The sequence below is a fragment of the Protopterus annectens genome, chromosome 7.part0 (assembly GCF_019279795.1).
Source record: "Protopterus annectens isolate FY-2018-M chromosome 7.part0, PAN1.0, whole genome shotgun sequence".
Lineage (NCBI taxonomy): Eukaryota > Metazoa > Chordata > Ceratodontiformes > Protopteridae > Protopterus > Protopterus annectens.
Window position 1 is genome coordinate 384,159,428 of NC_056739.1, and position 19,087 is coordinate 384,178,514.

Sequence of the window (19,087 nt, forward strand, 5' to 3'; positions counted from 1 at the left end):
CACACCTCATCACAAAAGGTTTCTCATCCAGGAAAAAAGAGGTAATTATTCCCCTCTACTCATCATTCATTAAACCCATTATACAGTATAACGCCCCTTTTGGTATGTACCTCACAAGACATCTGCAACAACTGGAAAGGCCACAGAAATATCTCACAAAGAGGATTACCGGCCTCAAACAGATGCCCTACACAGACTGTCTCAAAAAACTCCAGCTTTACTCTGACGCATATCGCCTACTTAAAGGCGATTTCTGCCTAACATACAAAGCTATGTCAAACCCAGAGCTGTTGGACATGCTCCACGTAAAGAAATCCCAATCACTCCGAGCTACACACTCTAGGGACCTAAACCTTGTCACCACAATAAACAGAACATGCTGGAGGGATAGATTCCTGTCTCAGAGACTTCCCATACTCTGGAACAAACTACCTATCTATATCAAACAAAGCTCTTCATTAGCACTCTTCAAGAAAAATCTTGATGATTGTATGGGAGATAGGACATTCACCCCGGGGATCACTTCTGTGGCTCTGCTTGACAGGGGCACAGGAAAATAATTTTCTTGGGTGGCAAAAGCCAGGGTACCATTTGGCTAGGCTTATAGAGGCCCTAGGGCCAATGGCTTAGTACCTACCTATGAACCTATTCATAGGTTCAATGTAAAAATTAGACAATTAGTCTGCAGAGTATTACAAGCCTAGCCAATAATCAGACACTGACCAGAAGTCAGAATCAAATCCTGTATCTTGTGTCTGAAGTGAAGACCTTAACCATTATACCAACCCTGCCCCCTAAAGATGGTTGGATGGATTAAAATCCTGTAGCTATGTAAATGTCCCCACTAGGCTGAATATCACATATCCTGAGTAAGGCAGTCCTGTCTGTCACTATTTCTTTACACATTTACAGTAATTAACAGTACCAGATCTGAACACCTACCTATCTAAGATTTCCTACTGTAGAGCTGTGCATTGACCTCTGAGGCCACATAACTCCCCCACTTCTGTTGCATTGTTAGCTTCAGACTAGAATTGCACCAGCCAAACATAATCCTTAAGCACCACAAATTTAGTTATTCCCTATATTATACATATTGCTAGGATATGTGAATACATTACATTGTGATAGTTATTTTTTCATAGAAAAATCTATGGAAATGATCTTTCATGTTTAAGAATGGATTGCAGGTGAATTTTTTTTTGTCCTCAGATGTCCTACATACTCCTCCCCTACCCAAGCTAGCCCTATATTCCTATTGTGCCTCAGCAAGAAAGGATGCCTGGAGCCATCACCTCCCCTCCCCAGGCAAAAAATGGCATTGTACAAAGCAATACATTTTAACACCCTGTTAGCTTCCTAGTTGAAGTTGTTAGTAAGTGTTCCACATTTTGCCCATTTCTTCCACATTATGACTTGCTGGACTTTTGCATTCCATCACCAGCTTTCCTTATGTACCGTATTTCCATATCTGGCTCAGCCACAAATCTGTTTTGTAGTCCTCACACATACTGTTTTGAGACACTGCCATTCTGCTTCATTTCCACCTATTTCCTTCTCTTAGGATGATAGAGCCCTAAGTTATTTATTGAACTGTTGTGCTTTCTTTCCAGTCAACTTCCAGGTCTTCAGCATGGTCTCAGAACATAGAGCCTTCTCTGACCACAGCTTGCAGCTGATTGTGGCAGCCAGGGGTTTAAGATGTGGGCTGACTGTTTCACTGGGGATGACTTTGCAGTCACTGATTCTTCCCCAGTGCCCTTTCCTTACTAGGAGGAAATCTATCTGAGCTGCATGTTGGACAATCTTGTATGTGATCTTTTGACTGTCTCTCTTTTGTTAAATAACCAGTCCCAATGCAAAGCAAGGAATTTGTGGAGTCCCAGAAAGATTGGCAGAATTAGTGCAGGCTATGTACAAGGAATTAATGACTCAAGTACAAACAGTGCTTGGTCTCGCAGAGGTGTTCCCAGTGGGAGTGAGTGTGCACCAGGGTTCAGCTCTGGGCCCACTGCTGTTCATACTGGTGATGGACTACATTAGCAAACAGGTTGGAGGGGACAGATCAACAAAGTTGCTGTATGCAGATGATGTGGCAGTACAGGCAGACTCTGAGCAAGAACTTCAGCAAAGGATAGGGGAATGGAATGCAAAACTGGAGGCACATGGGGTGAAATTATGTACAGATATGATAGTGGTAATGGCAGCAAACTGGGGAAATCAGAAGAATCTGAGAATTGAGATAGAAGGGAAGATAGTGGAACAGGTTAATAGCTTCAAGTATCTAGGAATGTATGTAAAAACCACTAGTAGTGGCTATTTATTTACTTATTTTTATTATTATTGTTTATTTTTATTTGTATGTATATACTTCTGTGGATTAAATGACACTGGGATACACTGTGCTTTAAGGTTGCACTGTTGATGGTTTAAGGTCAGTATTCCTTTAAAACTTGATAGGCATACTAACAACACTAATAGAGCTAATAGCTGTTATATAAGGATGACGATGTTGGTAACTTATTGTCTGAAGAAGTTTGTGTATGATACACAAACGAAAAGCGCTTTATTGTTATTAAAGTTTATTTGTTTTTAATAGTGCCACTTGTTCAGTTTGCTTCTGTTTGTATATTTGAGTTTAGTTTGTTGGTTTGTCGGTTTTATTATCTAGGAAGGGTGGTTGAGCAGAAAGGAAGTCTGAATGAAGAAATCAAAGCTAGAATCAGAGGGGGTGCAGCAAACTGGCATGCAGTGTCAGGTGTAGTGTATGACAGAAGAATGCCGAAGAAGCTGAAAAGTAAGGTGTACAAAACAGTGGTGCGACCAGTACTAATGTATGGTACAGAAAACTGGGCAGTAAAGGCAGAGCAGATGAGGAAGCTAGAGGTGATGGAAATGAAGTGCCTCAGAAGGGTGGTAGGATGCACACTGTGGGACCGACGAAGAAATGACAGCATAAGAGCAGAAGCCAAAGTAGCTCCAATTGCAAAAAAAATCAGAGAGAACAGACTATGGCTGTTCAAGAATATGTGCAGAAAAACAGAAGACAATCTAGTGAAGAGGATTTGGGACAGACATGAAGAAGGTAAGAGGTAACAAGGACATCCAGCAAAGAGGTGGTTGGATTGCGTGAGAGATCTGTGACAGTCAAGCCAGTAGTGTGGCATCAAATCGCGAGAGATCTCCACAGGTAACATGACATCCCCGACCACATGTAGAAAATGGGAAAAAGAGGGTTGATAATGACTTCCACATTATGAGAAGAAGGTAGTGTTCAGCATCCTGGAGATGGACAGTTCTGAGCTACAGTCCCCATTTATGAAAGGAAATGATGCAACAAGAATACATTAAAAGTATAAGCCATGGGTTTTATGGAGTAATATGAAGGGATATATCTTCATTATACTGGGACGCAGAAACATTAGTGAACTCAGCTGGGCGTAGAGATCGTTTCTCTGTGATGTCCCGGAAAGTATATACACAGTAGGTAACTAGAAACAAATTATTAATATAAAACACATGCAGACTAAATAAATAAGACAGACTTGTTTTGGAACACTGAAGTTTACGGAACAAGCATTAGCCACTGTGGTCATGACCAGCAAATGCAATAACAGGTGACAGCAGGAAATGAAGGAACAAAACAAACAAGTTCCTCTACAAATCAAGATTATTGATGTGCATGCTTCTTTTAATTTTAGAAATAAAATGCGTGCATAAAAATGCACAGAGCTAAATGAATGCGGAACTATGCAGACTAGACCAAGTCTGTTTAAACTGTATGCGCCTATGCTGAGATTGCACAGCTACTTGCAGCACTCACATGCAACCTTAACGGTCAAGCTACAACAAAAATACAGTTATAAGATGTAACCCAAATATGTTCAAATACTGCTGACTACATATTTTTCTGTATTACTGTAATTTACTCTGAAAATAAACATCGCATGGAAATTTTAGCATTTCCTAAGTAAACCAACCCTAATGCAATTCAAGGAATTCGCAAGAAGTCAAAATGAGTTGCAAGGTTTAGCGGCAGGATGTGACGTCATGCCTCAAACCTCGAGCAGCGCACACCCTCCCAAACAAAGAACTAACTCAAAGACTGAATGACATTTTGGAGATCCACCTCCTCTGCAAACGCATTGGCTGCAGTTAGTACCAGTGCCAGCTGTTTCGTGCCCGGAGTGGCTCGCCTTGGTGTAGGTCAGTGCCGATCCAGGGTTTCCGCTGGGATTGGTGCAGTGGGAAAGCAGATTTTTTTTTGGATGGAGAGGGATTGAGAATTCTAGATAAAGGGCGAGTAATTCATCAAAAAGGTAATAATACTAGTTTGCTGGTTTCATTTGTTAAATGCAGAAGTGGTTAATTTAGGCAATGTCCACTGCTGTTTATTTTGAGGATGTGAAGTTCGTTGAGGAAAAAGTTGCATTCAGTTTTATTTGTCAGAAAGCAGCTGTGGCTTCTGCGATTTTGTAAAGGTGTTCACTAGCCCACAGAAGTAGATAAAAAAATCACTGTTCATTTTGTTAAGATGTGAAAATATATTTCTGGTTTTGAGAACAAGAAAGAAGCGGCCGGAGGGGGCTGTCCTAAGGGATACGGGGAGAGCGGCTGCTCTTCCTAGTATGTTGTCGATGTGGTCCTCACGGAAGGGGCCGAGCCAGATCTGCAGGTCTCTGCATTGTGCAAGTACAAAGTGGCTATTGTAGTAATCGCTGCAGGTAGCTTGGCTACCATTCTTGTGCAAGGGAGTGATCGTTCTACAACGATCAATTAAAGTTTGGCGAAAAGAAATTAACTTTTTGAGATTGCCCGAGTGCACTGCAAGCCAGGTGAATAACAATCTAAAAAAAACCTAGCAGGAGTGTCAGTTGTGGTTCTTTTCCTATGCAGCAGTAGTGATCCGTCCAAGTGTAATGTGAGTGAGTACTTATCTAGTTCTTTGCATGAATGCTAAATGGGATTCAATGGCTGCAGGTGCAAGTGCTGAGGAAACGGTAAATAGCAGAGCTCCCCCACCCCCAAACACACATGCTGTCTGTTGCAATACTTTTTGTGCGTTAAACTTTTACTACATCATGGAATTGCGGCACACTTGTTAAGATCTAAGTAGTGAGTATAAGCGCTTCAGATTTGGTGCACATTGCGTAGGGAGTGTGTAATCGGTTGTTGGTTCCTTAACTTATACTATGAATCGTTTTTTGTGTCAATTGTAGAAAGCTGATACTATGTTATGAGAGCTTCCTGCATAGTGAAGGGCTAGGAACTTCACTGCATGTATATAGTTTTTAGGTTTTACTACTTGGAACTCCATGTTATTAAGGAGAAGTTTGTTGGGTCATTCCGGTTGCCCAACGTGAACGAAATATGTAAGCTCATCGGTAAATACTAGGCTAGCTGCCTTTGCAGGTCATTTGAAGCCTAGCCAATTTCCGTTCAAAGATGAGAGTCATACCCTGTGTTTATGAGGTAAACACCTTAACCATTATGCCAACAATTATACAATTATATATGTACCAGCCATTTTGCAAGCTGCAAAAGGTATTATTGCCTACTTGTCCAGTTTGCATTTCATACAGAAGAAATGCTCATTTAGTTTATAAAATGCACTTCTGACATGTATTTATTTATTTTAAAATTGTTAACTCGGTATGTGGACTGGTTTAAGAACCCAGCTCAGCCATCACAGTGGACAAAGGTAAAACAAGCCTGGAGGAGTTATATTACATAACAGATACTGAACAGACAAAGTGGATTAACATTACAAGTAGTTCAGAAATGCAACAAGAATACCTTGTATCTGTATGTAAATGTGGACGGAATCAGTAGTACGTATGTCTAAATGTAGTTATTATTGAAAGATATATTTGAAACGTAAAATGAAATGAAAGACTGTCTCCTCAGCCTTACATGGTTCATCTTCAAAATATGTTTTGAAATACTGTAACATACACTGAAAGGGCAATAATGTATTTAATTGCACCTTCCCCATATTTCTAGCATGTGCAGTTAGTAATTCATTTCAACATTTTATTACATATACCTGAGCAAGTGACATGGAAACAATCTTACATGCTATTGAAATAGTCATGTATGCTATATAACACTTGTGTGCTGTCTAAGATTAAATAAGATTTGCAGAGGACAGGCATTAGTAGAACGGTAAAAAAAAAAATACTGTCAGTATCAGAGGCAGACTGCTAGTGGGGCTATAAGCATCTTATAATGACAACTGGCAGAAACTCACTTGAGGAGGTGATGTAGAAAGCAACAAGGTCATAAAGCTATAAAAGAAACATGATACAGTATATTCTGCCATAGGCTTCTTCACATTTTGCTGAACACATAACTTTAGTTGTATTCTCCATTTTTAAGGCAAGAAAGGTATTGCAACTTTTGAATGTTAAAATCATTTTATTATTTAGATGATTTCTCCTGCCTAAGAGAGTTATTTTTGTGGGAAATATGTACTTGCTTAATGTTACTGTAAGAGTTAAATGCCACTTGCCAAGGTCCTGCACACGTGGATCATGACGTCACTTAGTCTGACTGTGATAACCACATCTTGCCGTATCATTGATAACAAGGAGGAGTACGTCATTCATCTTTGGTAGGATGACCTATCAGCTTATTCTGTTTACTTGGAACATATGTTTGTTTAGTTTTTGCTACAGCCATTTTCATTTGAGTCAGTGGCATGAGGTCTTTGAGGTGAATGACTACAAGACTTGATGACATGTGACCAAAAAACCTTTCCTGATTTTCATTTGGTACAGGAGACGAGAGAGTTATAAGTTGATACTGCTGTTTGTTTTAGAGTAATGAGATATGTTTTGTGGAAATGAGCAGTGCTGTTTAAGAAGCCTGAGCATATTCTCAAATGTTGCATCCAGAGAACTGTCAAACCCTAAATCATTGTGCAGAATAGTTGGTCCAGAAATCTGATCTGATTCTGTGGTTGGAAATTTAAAGTAGTTGTTGATACTGTGTAGTAGTGTTTTACAAGCTGTGAAAATCTGTTTTCTTTCAGGCTTCGGACAAGGTGTGAACCTTTCATGATTTGTAGACAAGTTTTATAAATGAATTGAGCATGTTTCCGGTTTCTATAATGGGAGATTTTAATAAATTATAAAAGCATTTCAAGTTTTTTTAAAGTAGCAAATGACAAAATTAAGCTTCTGTCCTTTTGTTCATTTGTACATGAAGTAAGTGCATTTGCATTGCTTTGAAGATCATACATTTCTTCTGACCACTTTTACATGAATTTGCAGTATATTAAATTTCAGTAAGCCTTTACATGCTACCTAAACCCCACAAAATCATAGTATTTTTAAAGCAAATGCTTGGTGCATCTACAGGTCCACAAATACTCCACATTACTGGGAAAAATAAACTGTTAGGTATTAAAGTTCTGATTTGTGCTCCCAAATCTTTATAAACATTGTTTCCTCATCTGTTCTATGAGAGAGCCTTTATTGCTGCAATAAACTTGTTTTGTGCCCGGGAATTGGTTACTTGCTTTTTGGAGGACCATCTAGGTGCGAGGCTTTCTCATTATCAATGAGAGAGCACTTATTGCTGCAATAAACTTGTTTTGTGCTCAAAAATTGGTTACTTGCTTTTTGGAGGACCATCGAGGTGCGGAAGATTTGTTATACCTTGCTACCACAAACTCAATACATTTTATGCATCCATATTTATGTAACCATTCTTTCAGAGTTACATTCTTTAGTGCTTAGATTCTAAGGGAATATGTGATTTTCTTTTTTACATCATGTGACCTTTTTCAGTACCATGTTACTGTTGATATTATGTGACTGATTTTACTATTTAAAGCATTCTAGTTATAATTTAGTATTACATGCCTGAGGAAGCCTGCTAAGGCTAAAAGTGTACTGCTATTGCACTAATGTGGTTTGGAATTTTATGCATGATTTGGATTTTTATACCTTTGTCTACCTTCTTGGATTTTATTTTACATATCTTGGATTTTGCAGAACTCTTATGTGAAGTGTTTTTCAACTGTGGAACTCATTAAATTTACTTTTAAGCTACTCATGGTTCAGGACGATGGTTGTTGTTTTCGATTTGACTGGTTTCTACAGTGCTTAACTTATCACCACACAACTACTGATTATTTATGTTGCTTTTGATAGAGTAGCACATGACTTCCAAGATATGTTTTTTTAAACATTATTTTAGCCCAGTAAGCAACCTTCTGCAGTTCAGGGCAGAAGTGTTTTATGATGTTAATGCTGTGTGCATGCCTGTGTAATGCTAAAAGAACATGCAAGACACTTGTTTGTCTTGTAGTATGCATGGGATTTGCATTCACCTGCCTTGCTTTACATTTGATCTTTATTGTAGCTGCATGTAGTTTGTATATAAGCAGTTCCTGTGAGCATATGTATCTTGTGTCATTTGTGCAGGAAGCATGGGGTTAACTCTTACTATTTCCTTTTATTGTTTTGTATTCTGTCTGATCCTTCAGTGGAAGCTATGCTGGTTATTGCTAGAAGTTTACTTTTTGTGCACAAGTCACGCATATGCCAGTAAACGTGTTTCCAAGTTTTGAAATTCAGTGATAATGATGAAGAGCCAAATGGCTTGGAACCAGGTGATAGTAGACTTACATTTGGTGTTGTATGTTTTATGTAACTGTCCATGTGATAACAGTTATGACTGAACGACGGTCATGTTGGTAGACTTTACTTTATTTTATTTGCTGGAGTTTCTAAGACTAATCTTCCCCCTGTTAAATGCTGCTTTCGAAGAGTATAGCCAGACTGAATTATTATATTTTATCCTTGTAAGTGATGAAAGTTATGTCTCCTTTGTTTACTGCACACCTGTCCAGTTATGTCTCCTTTGTTTACTGCACACCTGTCCAGTCTGTATGATGTGTAACTGGGTACTGCTCCCTTGTATGGTCATTTTTTTTATCTGATAAACTAAGTGACAAAACTGATCGCACATTTTGTAAACAAAAGTCATTTACACAAAGTGCCCAGCATATCCCATTCTCCTCCTCCCCTTTTTATTTGTGGTTTTTATCATGTCATTCCCTCTTGAAGAGAAGTGGTGATGGCCTGGTTTGGATCTTGACCAATGGCCTTGACACTACAGATGTGTTGCTGGTGATCAGAATATGGTAGAATGTTGTAGTTGTTTTGCCATTCCAATAATGGTACAGAAAGCTCTTGTACTTAAAAAGTCATCTACATGAAGTGGTCACTTTTCTGCTTCCTATGCTGGCATTTTACAAATTTTCAGGAAATGGAAGTTCCTTCATTTGCATCATTGGATTCTTGTCAGTGTGAAGATGGAAAAGGCATTTTTTTGGTCATCATTTTTTCCCAGAATTAATTTCCGCTGCTGTGATAACAGGGGGATTTCAGCACCTCTGATGTATCCTGTGACTGTGTTTCATTGTTGACTGTCTGCCTCAGTAGTTTTGGGAAGTACGGCTGAGTCATTTTCTATCATACTTGATCAGGCTTTATTTTAAACTTGCTATAGCAATATTTTCCTTTTATTAGCATTTTTTATAAAGTGCATCTGTTAATTTAAAGCAAATTGTGCACAGTAGGTGGTAATCAGCCAGATGTGTGTTCCCTCTGTTATATATCTTCCTGCAAGTCCCCTTTGAACCGTTTACAAAAAAAAAAAAAACAGTTGCATAAAGTGCTGCTTAGCTTGCCACTATGGCTGTCATCTACATCAGATGATGTCATTAGATCTGACATCACCTTCTTTGCTGCAGTGATGCTGCTCTGTGGTCTCTTAGCAGCTGGCACAGTGATTCATTGAGTAGTCATGGTGAAATGAATTATGAAGGCTAACTAAATGTGGTTGTTCCTAATGACTGTCTGCTCATGAAAAAAATTATATCAAGTTCATGCATGTGTTAATTCTTAAATATATAGTTTGCTGTTTATCATCCATATTAAACATAATTAATACTGTATCTTAATGCCCCATGTTATGTGTCTGAATCCCTTTCTGCCCTTTATTAAGTTTATGTAGGGTTTTGACTGGTTAGATTTGAGTAAGGAGTCTTGCTGTTTTTCCTTGAAAAGTGCACTGTTGCAAGTAAGTGTTTGTGAAACTGTAATAGTAAAATGAATGTTTACAATACGATGCACACACTTTTTTAAAGCAGACATTCACTTGACTGTGTCTGGTATGTATTTTTAGTAATTTAAGTGACAGAACTGTCCAGTGAAATGTTCTTTTTAACATGTGTTAGACAAGCTTTATAAATAAGATGGCATAGCTAAGTGTACATTCTTGTTTTTTTTTTTTTTTTTTTTTTTTTGCATTATGTAGTCCTTCATTCCTCCTGAACAGTGTTATGAATGCTGACTAGCCAGGATTCATGTTTGTTTGGAGGAACAGTCATACTGTTTGTTTATCTGATGTGAATTGAGTTCATCACTCTTCCCCTTCTAATAGTCTGTTGGAAAAAGGGCATGAGTACAAAACATGATTTTTGCTACATTTTAATTCTATTCACATATTTTTAACTTAGTGGAATACCTGCCTCCCTGTAGGTGTGGTATAGAAAACAGATGAAGATTTTTGTAACTATAAATCGGTTTTAAAAGGGCCAAACATTGTGGGAATGTTTGAGTGAGCTGGTACTCATTTCTAAAATGTTTTTGAAGTGTTTGTTTTTCATGTCTGGAGTAGTCTGCAAACAAGTATGTACACTTTTTTTAACTGAAGGAGTCTAAAATTATTGTAAAATTCTTGCTGCTGATACATAACTTGCTTCAAGTAGTAATACAATTTCAAACTGTTATCACATACTGTTGTCTTGTTTCTCTCAGTTTTGAGCATTCCCTAAAATTATTGTAAAATTCTTGCTGCTGATTACATAACTTGCTTCAAGTTTGTTTGTGTCTTTCGGCTTTTCCCGGTTAGGGGTCGCCACAGCGGAACTCCGGTCCGCTAATAATTGGTAGTTGAATTTTACGTGCCGAGTTACCAGCCCTGACGCACAACCTTCAAGAAGGTACGCCCATTTATGCATGTCTCCAGGCAGGAGACGCTCTAGCTGAGAATCGAACAGGACAGCGTCTTACTGTGAGGCGACAACGCTACCGCAGCACCACCACTGCGGGTAATACAATTTCAAACTGTTATCACAAACTGTTGTCTTGTTTCTCTCAGTTTTGAGCATTCCTAGGAAGAAGATGCAAAAGGACTATGAATTATTTTTGGAAGGTTAAACATTTAGCTGGTTCTAGAAAGCTATTAATACTAAAGACTGTACAGCAAATGGGGAAATACATTCATGGCCAAGATTAGGAAGTGCTAATATCAGCATAATGCTCTCATCCGTCTAAACAATCGAGGGCTTATTAAATCTACTGAAGTCAAATTTGAGGTAAGGATAGCCTCCCAAGGCAAAGGGGAGCCACAACGCTTTCTTTAGCTATGTCCACAACCTCAAAAACGGCACACAGTAGTGTGCAGATATGATTATAAATGAAGCTGGAAGGTATAGCAAATCTGTTGGCCAATGAATTCAGCTCCAGTTTTGCCCTTCTCTCCTCTAGTTGTGTCCCCCCAGGAAATACCATCAAACAACCCCCCCAACTATCACTAAGGAGCAGGTTCTAGATGCACTCTGTAAGGCCAAAATCATTGCATCTGTGGACTCCAATAACATTCCAGGATGCCTCCTAAATAGCCTAACTTATCCTTGCACTCTTTTTGCTACATGAATGGAGAACTGCAACAGTCATCCCTCTGCACAAGAACAGGCCATCAATGGACCCTGTGAACTATAGTCCCATAAGTCTGACTAGTCTCCTCTGTAAAGTCATGGAAAGCATTATCCTGAAAATTGATACATAAGGACGTGGAAAACCTTCAAACACTGGATCCAATTCTGTTTGGCTTTGTCAAGGGTAGATCACTCCTACTCAACTAGCTAGATGACTTTGTGAAAGTTGCCAAGGCAATGGTTGGGGGTAAATGGTGTATACTGACAAACGTGACCTGGCTAAGGCATTTAATGCAGTATGCCACTCAGGCATTAACCTGACCGATGTAGTCATAAACCCATATGTTACATGCTAGATAGCCAGCTGACTCTTGGGTATGTAAGGATAGGGAAAACCAGCTCCAAAAGAGTTGGTCACTAGTGGAATCTCTCCGGGTTATGTGCTGGGTCTGCTCCTTTTTGCCATCTACTTCTCAGAAGTCAAGGCCAAGGGACTCTGGCTGACCTGACCAGGTGTGCAGATGATTGGAAACTAGGCGCAGTCATAGAATCTCTCCAAGACACTAACATCCTGCAGGAAGGACTAATACAGACAAGCCATGTCTTAAAGCTCAATACCAAGAAATGCGTAATAGTACCTTTTAGGAAGTGTGGCTCCCATGGAAATTACCTCATCAACAGACTACCCATAAGAAGGATTTGAGTACATATGTAGATAGTAACCTGGCTTTCAACCAACATTTGTCTAAAATGATAAGGAAAACATTCTGTGTTGCTCATCTTATAAGCAAGGGCAAGGCATCTAGTCCAAGTAAATCATCGTACCACTGTAATTTGGTTATCGGTCCCATCATTGAGCACAATGCCTCCTTTGGTATGTTCTGACCAGGGACATGCAACAACTGGAATTTCTCTGGAGGTTCCTCACAAAAAAGAATACAGCGTGTAAACATCATGTCCTATGCAGATTGCCTCAAAGACCTAGCTCATGTCTGGCATACGAGGCATCTGTTGATCCCGCTTAGATGGACCATTTGCATATTTCTTCAAAAATGAAAAGCATTAGAATTACTTGATCTAGGGATTTAAACTTTGCTTAAGACATAAATAGGACACGTTAGAGGAACAGGATTGTGTCTCAGAGAATTCCCCTTCTATGGGAACAGGCTTCCCATCATTGTGAAGCAGATCTTTTTCCTAACCCTATCCAGGCGAAACCTGAACCAGTGAATTAGAAATCAGAAATACACCCTGGGTTTAGCACCTGTGTCTTTCTTTGTCCGAGGCAGCCTATAAGTATTGACCTAGCTTACATGTATCCCTTAAAGTGACCTCTAAGGCAAATAAACTTATAGGATATAATTGGGATGCTTTGCTAGGATTATAAAGGCTTCATTGTTGTTATGGATGGTATGTATCTCTTTTTCTTAAATACTTCAAGCATGTCATTCAGTTGCACTCTGTCATTTTTTTCTGTTTGCCAGTACTTTATCATGAAGAGTTACAAAGCTGTAGGTTGGCTCCCCTCCTGAAAAAAAGAATGGATAGTGTGTTAATGTTATTTGAACATATGATTTTTTTAAATGGCTTCCTGTTGAAACAGCGATACTTGAAATGCTGAATGTTGACAAGCCTGGAAATAAACAACCAATGCTATAGGAGAAGACCAAATCTTGAACATCGATCTTTTCCTTTTAAACTTCTTTTTTGCAGCGGATAAGCCCCTGCAACCCCCAATGTGGGGAGCAATCCTACCCAACATCTACTTCCGAATATCTATATACCAGCTCAGAGATCACAATAATTGGAGAAAAGAGAATGTTCTGAGAAATGGCCATCTTGGGCTTCTGTTTTATCGGCTATTCATTCTGTGTTTTGGGACTCGCTGTAGTGGGTCATGACATTTCAAATGGTTACCTCTAAACATATTTTTTTGCTCTTGTTTGGAGTGTTAGCACTTTTTCTCTTGCTGTATAATTTCTCTTGTACTGTAAAGAAGGCACAGGCACGTGAGAAAAAATTACTTTGCATAAAAGCGTTATGTTTTCATATTCTGTCTATGCCCACTGGCAGTAGTAGCTTAAGTAATAGTGGAAGAATTCAAGGTGACCTGAAGCAGATAATTACTCCTCCTGACTGATACAGTTATTAATATTAGTACATTCAGATGACATTACCGTTTTAATGGGTTTGGATATAATCGATGGGGCCAAATAGTTCGTCCTTTTCTACTTTGCATTAGTTTTGATCTGCAGGCTGCTGTTCTACAAAAAAAAATGAGATTGCTTGTGGAAAGACCATATTTTTAAACATGTTTTATAGCCAGATATGTATGATGTTTCCCCTAGCATGCGTATCCATCGTTAGTTTGCACATACTGTAGTGGGGCCAGAGTATAAGCCACATTACATTTTCTTGATTTCAAAATTTGTTGCATCAAAAATAGTAAAGTTGCATTTCCTTTTATAAAGTACTGAAAGTACTCCTTTTGTTTGTGATGGGCATTTCCGGTGGAATTTCTTAGCTGGAGAGTACAGCCTTGTAGCAGTGGTCACCTGTACGGGAGACTTCACAGGTTGTGTTATACTACTCTGTTTACCTGGATAGTGGATCGATCCTAAAAGCTAATTTTAACTATTGCTTGGGAAAACGTGCAAACAAGAAAAGAAAATTAAAAGGAAACTAGGCACGTGGCACAGATAAAACCATCAGAACATAACTTATACTAGTAAGAATATGCAAATCACATTCTAGTAAGTATAAATATTTAATAGGCAATCTTAGGGAAAAGGCTTGACTGGGATTACTAGAGATAGCAGTGAAGATTACAACTTGACATGCATTAAAATGTAGGGAACAACGGTTATAAGGACAAGGACATCTCTCAGTAGAACTTCAAACTGGAGTGTGTTTGTTCTTGAAACAGAGTGTACTCATCTACATGCTTATTAGCATTAGGGTTACTTACTTTGGCTGTAGTGGACATTCTCATGTAAATCCATTAATATTTACTTTTTAGTCCTGGCTCCTGTCAGCAGCTTCAGGGCCCAGGCTGCATTTTCTACAGGATCTTCACTACAGCTAACAATCTTTAATATTCTGTTCTTATATCTGAAGAAACAACATTGTACCTTTTAGGACCAAGCAGTGAAAAGACCTGGTCAGAGAAAGTAAGAGTTTTGTTGATGTTTGGAGGGCAAGCACTTCATAGGAATAAGACCTGCATGATGAGGAAGTGAATTTTGGATGAAGACTTGAGACAAGCAGATGTGACAAAACTTCAAGATGGAAAATGTTATCCACACTGAGTATTCATTTGTCAGCTTATATTTTTATAAAGTGGTGCAGTTGTGTTCGTTTGTTATAGATTAAAATAATTATTTTTTTATTGGTGCACTTGCGTTTTTTTTTTTTTTTTTTTGACAGTCCTACTGAATCAATCAAGTGTCAGCTGTGGGGGAGGCTGTAGTAAACATTAAGAAAGTGGAATTATCTGCTCAGTGAGGTTCTAGTTTGTTGTTGACTTAAATTCTGGGGACATGTTTGGCTTCTATGATGTAAGGGATTCTCACTGTGATACTAAGTTGCCGTGTAAATGGTGGCATGTTCACCTTGATAACATATCTTAAAGTCATGGCATATGCCAATACATTTAGTTTTACTGTTGCCAGATGATTTAAATATACCTTCACTAAAACATTTATGCCATAGACATCACTTTGTGCAAATGCTCTGCCTTTGTTTTTAGGGCAGATGTTTTGTAGGCCATGACTCCTCCTGTCCTTTCAGTTTTAGCTGGTATCATTTCTTTGGACATGTGAAAATGATCCTTTGACGGGAGATGTAGTCCACTGACATAAATAGTTTGTTAAAGTCGCATTTTTGTCCTTCTTCGTCGTGATTTACGTGTCAGCTGTCCTCATTTTTCTCCCATTTCAGTTTTTGTGCCAAAGACCTGGTTTGGTCATTTTGTTAGTGACCAGCTTTTTAATGAGTCATATTTCATTAGTTTAGATTACTTGTATGAAATGCTCATTAACAAAAGAACACAGAAAAGGCAATTTTGTAAGGGAACAAGTTCTGTACCCCTTCACCTCCTGCACTAAGTATACTAATTCTGTGGGGTCACAGAAGTGGTACAAAGGGGATTGTCCCTACAGTGTAGCACAGCATTCTTGCACAAATAGTCAGACTGACAGTAACTAAAACGTGAACTATATATACTTTTTAATGTACTTCGGTTTTAAGGAAGCGTGATCAAAAAATGATTGCTAATAGAGACCATGGACAAAGTGAAAGACAACATTTAAGTTGACAGCCATATGGAAGTAGAGACAAGCTGCTTTCATCAGGAAAGAAATGGAGATTGGCTAGGGCTCCGGGATGCTAACTAAACTCTTATTGGCTTGCTGATACTGGCATGAGAAGTGCCTTTCTTGACTGCTGTGAAATGTTTTCCCTGGAATCCCTTATGCTTGACAGTTTTAGAGTACTCCTAAGGTGTGACAAGATGACAGATTTCCTGTATGAAATAGTAGGGTCCTTTGTAACTGTACTTGCTCCATTTTGCTAACAGAATAATGAACTCATTTATTCAGCTCCAAAACTGTGACTTGGTCTGTGTAATTTCAGAGGTATAGGACTGACACACCATAATACCCTGCCTTTTATGCTGTAAGGATAAGATTTCTACCTTCTCAAATACTCAGCCATTTCATATGCCACTGGAATGTTTTTTAGTTGACAGACCAGAACAATGATTAGTGTTGTGGGCTTTCTTGTCAGAATTACCAATATTGCACAAAAAAAAAAATACCTCCCATTTCTGGAGTATGTTGTCGTATACTTTTAATTATTATAGTATCCCAGTTTTCTGCAGTGCTTGGAGAGAGGTTTTTCTATAGGGGAAGAAAAACATTGTTTTATTTTTGAGATATTACTGCTTATTTGTTTCCGGAATTTAGTTATTACAGTATGATAAATTCATCCATGGAAGGTATAATAATCTGAAAGGGTGATTTTTTAAAACAAGTGTAGTAGGAGTCTGAAACATGCCCATTTTGTTTCCTGTTTACTTATGAATTAGCAGCAAGAGCTTTAAACTGAGCAACAAATGCACTTAATACTTTCAAGGGAGTGTGGTTTATTGTGGTTCTTGCAGCAGTATTTTACAAACTGGTACTCCCTACTGACAAGGAGTCCCTAAACTATTGCAGGGCTGTTCCTTGTGTAGCATGTTGAAGCTCGAGGCTAGTGAAACTCTGAACAAATTAAGTTTGCTGGAGTTCAGCTCTACAAAGTCTCAGTGAAGAGGTGGCCACTTTGCTCATCTTAATAATAAATTAATTGGAACTACAAACCATTTATGTAATTTAAAGGGGAACTGCTAAAACTAATATGATTGCCAACAATTTGCAGATCACACTTTTATTTGGTTGCTTACACTTCAACAATTTAGGATCTGTTACCCTTGCTTTTACTATTCGGAATCCATAGTGAGACACTATGTGCATTATAATTGAAAGATGAATCTCCTACAGGCTGCTACATAATGCTGCAGTGGACTGATCATCACCTTGGACCTCTGACTCTGACCCTTTAAATGAACTACAAAGAGCCCTGCTTGGTTTTAAAGCAGACTTAGTGCATCTGAAGATGAGGAAGGAAGGACTCCAGTAACCTTAACCTTGTATGGTTGCCTGCACTTGTTTATCAGCGCAACATGTAATTTATAACATGCTTGGTTGGTCTTGACCAAGCTATGGTACAGAGTTTTTAAATTGCGTAGTCTGCTAACAAGTAATTTGTATAGGTGAAGTGTACTTTTTAACTGCTAGTTACCAAAAGTGGAAAAAGGGCAAGTTAAAAATTTGTATCTTGTTAGGGATTTTCTGATTTTTAATTCTAATACTAATTAGGGAGTTTCTGATTTTTAATTCTAATACTGATAATGTTTTCACAAGGGTTTTCCAATCTTTAGTTGTGACGCTACCCTTGGAGAGATTAGCTTTCATGTATTTTACTGTTGTTCTGTAGTGTGAGCAGCAGTTGTCTCATACCAAGATGTGTGGGTATGCTTGCCTGAAGTGGGGCATTCCTGTTTGATGCATTTGGAAGGGCTAGGTCCTGAATATTCTCTGTATAGATGTTTTAATAAGCAATTCAACAACCAAGTAGGACGTAAACAAAATTGAGAATAGTTATGCTCTGAAAATACGGGAGAGTTTTGTGTGTGTGTGTGTGTGTGTGTGTGTGTGTGTGTGTGTGTGTGTGTGTGTGTGTGTGTGTGTGTGTGTGTGGAGATGGGATTGTCACTGTAGATCATGCTATCTTCAGACATGGGCCCAGCGGCAGAGAATGTATAACATATAGTAAGATTTCAGGGTGATGAATGGGATGGCGAAGTAGAGAACAAGTGCATAAAGTGTTTAAATAAGAGCAAGAGAGTCAAAATGCATTGTTACAATGTATACTATGGTAGTTATGTGAGTAGAAAAAGAGTAAGCAAGTGGGCACCGACAAACATCATTACACGGGGGGGGGGGTCATGAGGAGCAGGAGAAAGGCCTAAGTAAATAATGTAAGCATGTGCAATGTGGAGGGAGACAATACTAGAATAGTGGGGGAGCTGAAGTGTTGTGGTGCTGTATCTGTCAGTGTCACATCACAGGATGGACAATCTGCAGAGACATTTTGTTGTTGAAAAATGAAAGGAGCTTTACCCACCTAACGTGCATATGATATGAGCAGCTGTCATACCACTATCCCTGATTTTTCAGGGACATCCATAATTTTGAGCCAAATTTTAGCTCTGTCCCTCATAATCCCTCCTAAAACTGGTGACTTTAGGAGAAAAGGTAGTGAATTACACTTAATAATTAATGACAGTAATGACAATACTTGAGTTGTAGACTACTTTTACTTTAGAAATTGTGCATAAATTCACATTTCAAACATGCTGCAGCACAATTCGACGAGTGCAAAACTGCAGGACTTTATTAACAAAACTCAGGTTAAGCGCTTTAGTCTCTATCAATGAAAGACTTCATCAGAGCCACACATTCAGAGGGTAGGTGCACTTAAATAGCAAATAGTCACGTGACTTAATATGACCATGTACATCATTAATTCACATTCTTTTATTGTGTCATCTCACATTAATAGTACTAATATTTTAAGTGTCTCTGATTTATTGATCTATTTGTCCATGGTTCAGTTGAGAGATATGCATTGCACAAAAATGAAGGTGGAGAAATCTGTATGTTCTAGGAAGTTTTGCCAGAGAATTATCAAATAACTGTGTGTTAGAAGTAGAGATAGAGGTAATCATTCTAGCTTACAAATTCTGTT

The 19,087-nt window shown here is 38.6% G+C and overlaps 1 protein-coding gene across 2 annotated transcripts in view; it reads left to right on the top strand.

The window, feature by feature from the left end:
- Positions 1 to 4,150: 4,150 nt before the first annotated feature.
- Positions 4,151 to 19,087, top strand: part of CTTNBP2NL (CTTNBP2 N-terminal like) — a 593,921-nt gene continuing 578,984 nt past the window's right edge. The window contains exon 1 of one of the 2 annotated variants that reach the window (XM_044076951.1): positions 4,151 to 4,319. The gene's annotated coding sequence lies outside the window, so the exon portion shown is untranslated. Of the gene's footprint in view, positions 4,320 to 4,718; positions 4,836 to 19,087 lie in introns of those variants that run through there. The other variant, XM_044076955.1, reaches the window with a different exon arrangement.